The sequence below is a fragment of the Prosopis cineraria genome, unplaced genomic scaffold, assembly GCF_029017545.1.
Source record: "Prosopis cineraria cultivar Desert tree isolate PC_DT_omini unplaced genomic scaffold, ASM2901754v1 PC14, whole genome shotgun sequence".
Lineage (NCBI taxonomy): Eukaryota > Viridiplantae > Streptophyta > Magnoliopsida > Fabales > Fabaceae > Prosopis > Prosopis cineraria.
In genome coordinates, this window is record NW_026555345.1 from 19,750,429 (window position 1) to 19,756,901 (window position 6,473).

The 6,473-nt window shown below is 30.2% G+C and overlaps 1 pseudogene; it reads left to right on the forward strand.

Annotated features, from left to right (window-relative positions):
- The first annotated feature begins 4,565 nt into the window (after positions 1-4,565).
- On the forward strand, positions 4,566-5,929 carry LOC129292505 (probable pectate lyase 16; annotated as a pseudogene).
- Positions 5,930-6,473: the final 544 nt, after the last annotated feature.

The window sequence follows — 6,473 nt, forward strand, 5'->3', positions numbered from 1 at the left end:
GGGAGAGCGATGTTGGAAACCATGCTGAAGCAGAACAAGGGAAGAACCATTGCACATGTTTTGTAGCAACTCGCAAGGACGATTTTTCGATGAGCAAAACTGAAGAATTCAGCCATGGCGCAGTAGCAACTCCAATAGTCAAATGGGGTGAAGTCGGGTAGAAGAGGAAGAACAAAAGAGATTCATAAAAGGGGAAAAAATCATATGGCCAAAGGATTTTTATGATCATGCTAATGGTTTCATCATAAATATAACAAATTTAAACCAGAATTCACATATCCAAAATCATCATTATCATATTCAATAAGAATGGTAAACGAGAACTAAACATATATGAATATGATAAATAAATTAAGGGATTTCTATTCAGTTTATTATCATCTCTTTAAGCATATTGAATTGAGATATATAGATTAATATTCATGACTAGGCTCTAATGCCAAGTGTTGGATTTGTATATCTCAATTTATATAAATAAGTAAAGTAATATATGCGTACCTGAAGAATCTATGAGTGCTTAAGAAGGCTCAATTACCTCAAGTATAGACAGGTGCACAACCCATTGGCCCCCAGAATCTTCAGAGAGTTCAGAGATAATAGAGCAGAAGAAAATGAATCGTGTGTTTGTGGTTATCAACTGATCGACTTATAAGGAGCCGATCAATAACCGCTTCATTTAATAATTAAATAATTATATTCCATTATCTCTGACTAAGTGTTGAAATATTAGATGTATAAAATAATTAAGAATTAAATTAAATTATTTAAATATTTTTTAATATTAATTTAATTTAATAAAATAGTTTAGAATTACTTTTTGGCTTAAACTTTCAATTCATTAAAATAATCAAGATATGGGAGGTTGAACTCTAGAACAAGTAAGTCATTTATCTTTCTTAAAGCTTATAATATATATCCTTAAAAATATGATATGGAACACAATTTTTTTAAAACAATAATATTAAACCCTATCATGATAATTGAATGTCTACCATGATAATTAAAATAAAACTTATCTTTTAACATGTTTAGCATCGTAAAAAAGTATCTATCGTGGTAGAAAAAATAATATATATCTTTTGAAAATACTACTATGGCAAAAAAGGTCAATCATGGTAGAAAAAAATTAAATCAACTTTACAAAGTTTTACCAAGATAGAAAAATAATTTTTCTTAATTTACAAAATAACTTTCAAATAAACAACCATAGTAAAAAAGAGTTTACCATAATAAAAAAAATTAAACTTAGTTAATAAAGCCTAACATGGTAAAAAATTTAAAAGCTTACCAATTAATAAAAGTGTACAATTGGGATACCATTCAAAGCACGATTTTGAAATTTAAAATATTGAATTAAATATCAAATAATATGTAAATAAGGTTTCTAGGGATATTTTAGTTTGAAAACCAATTTATTGAGGATAAAAAAGTCCAAAGAACCATTCTAGAAATAAAAATATGCTGAGAGGGGATTATGAAAAAGTTTTACAGTTTGCTGTAGAACATTTAGTTTTGTTTTCATACCATGCACCATAGCACATGGTTCATAAATTTAGACCCTCACTTAAACCCACTTTGTTAGGCTTAAACAAGCCTAAAACCTATTTTGGGCCCTCCACAACCTTAATTATCAATCCTAAGCTCAATTTAAGTCATTATCACATGCCTAATTATTTAATTGACCTCAAAAGACCTCAATAACATAATTTTCAAAATAAAATCTCAAATTAAAATTAGGATGTTGCATGGTACATTAAGAATGGCATTAGACTTATCTCTGTATCTGGGAGGTTGTGAATTGGATTCATTAATTATTAAACTAGTTTTGACTTTACTCTTGTTCTAAAAAAATAATACAACCAATCTAAATTAATGTAGAAACCCTAAGATGTAACCATATATTATGTTAAATAATAAAACAAATATATTTAGAAAACTGATTTTATAAATTATGTAAGCTTTGATAGTAAGAACTCTTACATCTTGCAAGCAATTGGGTTTGCCCTTGTTGTTGTCAAACAATCAAACCATGTTCCTACAATCTAAAAAGGAAAGGAAAATAACCTTATTGTATTAAGGTCATGGATGATGGAGAGGAAGTTCTTTTTGATCCTGTTTTAATGTAAAACCTTTTGGTTTTGTATCCATTTTCCATTCCAAAAAAAGAGAAAGAAAAAAAATATATCCAAAAATCAATTTACAATGTGAAATAATATGATAATAAAAAAGGGAACAATTATCATCCAATGATATAAAAAATACTCCTTCTAGTTTTATTTATAAGGTGAAGAGGGGTTTTTTTTTAATAAGTCACATTATTAACTTTTTATCACAAATCTCTTTATCCTCCATTATATGCTAGTGAGAGAAAGTATGTTTTAGGATATGTATCTTTAATTAAAAAAAGTTGAGAACTTATTAAAGTTTTAGTTAAAATTAATGAGATTCAAGATTTTTGATAAAGCATGTTAAAAATAATTTATAAATAAGGTCATAGAAGTAAGAAAAATATTCCTTTTAAAGCACAATATATGGTATTTTCTAGAAGCCTTGTTTGATCCAAAATATAGGGCATTGGATTTTTTTTATGGGGTTAAATGGTAATGTAGATCCTAAAATTTGAATTTTGAACTTGTATTTGGTACATTTTGAACCTTGAATAATTAAATTTAGAGCAATCTACCCCTTGTTGTTAATTTCAAGTTAAGGTAGTAACTTTAAGCCCCTCTATTTCTGGCTCTCTTACCTTCTTTCTCATAGTAAGCTAAAGTAACAGATGAGTAGAACTACATTGATTCTTCATGAGTTTACAAGCCAACAAGAAGGTTGATTCCATTCAAGAAGAGAACAATATAGGGCTTAAGGCACGACGCATGATTAAAATTCAAGTGTTCACAATCCGAAAAAACATGTCAACAATGATCAACCTTCTTGAAGCTTCCAATCCTACTATGAAATCTACTCTTTGTGTCAATGTCATCTACCTCATTGAACTCACTAGTCAACTATCCGCCATGTTGGTCATCTGCACTAGCAATAATGTTAACAGAACCTAAGACTCTAACTACTTTAGCCCGACTCCTCAAGTTCTTTGAGAACAATTGAAGTCCTTTGGCTTGGAGATGGGAAGCCAGGACTATAGTTGAATTACATCTTGATCTTTGTATAGCTTGATAGTGAGAAAGAATGGAGAGAAAGAGAAGGAGAGAGCACTTATAGAGAGAGAGAGAGAGACAGAGAAAGTTTGTGTGTGTGTGTTCTAGCCCACCATTAAATGGACATTTAGTCTAAATTAATGGTGGGGGTTAGATTGCCTCAGATTTAATTATTCAAGGTTCAAAATTTCTTGAATATGAGTTCAAGATTCAAATTTTCCCAAGGCATATAGTTTAAGATTTGAATTGGCATTTGACCCTTTTTTATAATAGTTTTTTCAACTATTCCTCTACTTTATTTATTATTATTTTGAAAAAAAATAATGCATTAGGATTTCAATTATCATCATCAAGGAGTTGAATCAATTTGTTTTGAGGTCTCGGGTTCAAATCCTAAAAGATGCAGTCAAGTTAAATAAATATGTTAAAAGCATTCCCGAAATACCTATTTGGCTATCATTGCTAATATTGGTCCCACACAATGAGGTTCATATTAGTTTAGGCATTAGATGGTAATAACCTCAGGTTTCCCAAGATATCAAGTGATAAAGTAAAAAAAAGTCATTTTTAAGGCAGGATATACATATATTTATGATATCTCATCAGATTTTATTGATCTATACTTGAAGAATCCACTAAATGTAATAAAGTCACATGAAGGAAGTGAGAGAAAACACACAAGCCAAACGTAGGAGGGAATTGGTGCAAGTTTTTGAAGGAGCAATCCAATAAAAAAAATATAATTAGTTTTCCTCTAACATAGTATTGATTATTTCAATCACAATTTATTTACTTTAATGTATCATTCACATCATTCCTAATATATTAGTTCTTTAAGTTGAAAATCATTTTGATCCTAAAATAGTTTTAGTAACCATAATTGTAAACATCCATACTTGAATAATGTTAAATTAATAACTGTACATGTGAATTATTGAACAAATAATTCATAGTTGTTTGATGTTCATAATTCATCAAGCATCATAAGTAGGATTATTATTATGCCATTAAAATATGGTTATTAAATGATTGATTTACCATTTTGTTGAAACAAAATGTAGCTCCTCACAATTTACATTTAGCATAAAAAATGACACAAATTTTTCCTTTACAAAAATAGCTTCCCACCAATATTTGATATTCCTTTGACAACAACCTAATACAACTACTCAACAAATTCAAAGCGTCACTAATCATTTTTATCTCAATATATCATCTTTCCTAGCACTTCTACTTCTTCAACATTAATCCTCATTTAACCCTTTCCTTCCTTCCTCCTTCTATATCCTTCTCTCCCATTCATTACACGCAAGCATGGCCTCTCAAAGATTCCATTATATCCTAGGACACTTCACTATTATTATTTCAACCTTGATTGTTTTTGCTCCAATACTTAATTCCATCAAAATGATTGGTTTAAGCATGAACGTTATTGATTAATGTTCGAGAATGAACTCCCTATGGCAAAGACACTGCTCACAGCTTACAACCTGCTTGGTGGAATACACAAGGAAGATGGCTAATAACATTGGAAAAGACCTTATCCATTATGAAGTCACAGATCCTAGTGATAACCCAACAAACCCTAAACCCGAAATATTAAGAGATAGAGCTTCCATGATTCAACATAAAGTTTAGATCACTTTCCAAAGAGACATGCATATTAAGCTTCTTATACCACTTCTCATTAGCAACTTTACCACCATTGATGGCCGAGGTGTCAACGTTCACATTACTCATAATGCAAGCTTGATGATCTTTAAGGTACATTACTTATAATAATCAATTTCTTAATGGATCTATTAATATTTATTTATCAACTCATATAGTTATTTTGTCTTTTTTTATTTTACTTTTTTCAATTTTCAAAATTAATAGGAAACCAACATAATAATACACAGCATTTAGATTCATCACTGTAAGCCTTAGGCTGCTGGAATGGTGATGGGCCCAGAAGGCAAGGTGATTCAAGTGGGTCAGGTGGACAGGGATGCAATTAGATTAGTTACTGCTTATAAGGTTTGGATTGACTATAATACACTATATGATTATCAAGATGACGTTCTTGATGTCACAAGGGGTTCCACCAATGTCACTATCTCGAATAATTGGTACAAAGACCAAGACAAGGTTATGCTTCTTGGATATGATAATGGTTACATCAGAGACAAGAACATGAAGGTCACTGTGGTTTACAACCATTTTGGACCTAATTGCAATCAACGTATGCCCAGGTGTGTGATTAATTAATTAATTAAAAGCATACAATACACACACTTTTCTATATAAAGCAATTGCCTTATAAATCAATAATGCTACAGAATTCGTCATGGGCATGCACATGTAGCCAATAATCTCTACCAAGGATGGGTGCAATATGCTATCGGTGGAAGCATAGGACCTAGCCTTAAGAGTAAGCCAACCTCTTCATAGCACCAACATCTGGAAGCAAAGAGGTATACCATTTCAACTATTTGTTGAAATTCTATATAAAAAAGTTATATTTATACTCATTATAAATCATATATGTATGTACTCTGTGTGAGTAGGTGACATGGAGAAAAGAGATCAATGAAAATAAAGGTGAGTGGGAATTCCATTTGGTGAGAGATGTGTTTGAAAATGGAGCCTGCTTCACAAAAACAAAAGGAGGGCATGTGCTAAAGCCTTATTATAATAAGGAACAAATTTTTAAAGTTACAGATGCCAAATATGCAAGGGTTTTAACAAGATCATCAAGAGCTTTATATTGTACCAAAACCTCTAGATGCTAATTCTAATATTACACCTGGGACTTTACCATTGTATTTCTAAGCTTATTGTAATTTGACTGAAGCAGGTAGATGAGCATGTTGCTACATTTGTACATTTATCAAAGTACTTGTAAGCATAATATTGTAACATTGTTACTAATTAGTCTACATAAAAATGTTTTATTTACTCATTTATAATTATGGATGTTCTATTTAGATTACAACACAAAATTTTCATGTATTGATTTCAGAAGAAACAAATTCTAAGGGCGATATTGAAAACTAAAAGGATAGCTGACAAAGGACAAATATTCTCTTTTTCTTTATTATTTTATGATAATTTAATAATTACTTTTACTAAAATCTCAACTCTTAAATAGTTGGATGCTCATTGTCAAGCATTTGCCATAAGCATAAAGGCCATCATAAATAGTTTAATAATTAAAAAGGTTTGATTCCACAATAATTATTTCAAAAAGGTGGTTAAAAATTGCCATTATACTTCCAATTAGGTTTAGTAAAACCATGTCAAAATTTTCAAACAAAAGAAAGAAATTTTGGAAGT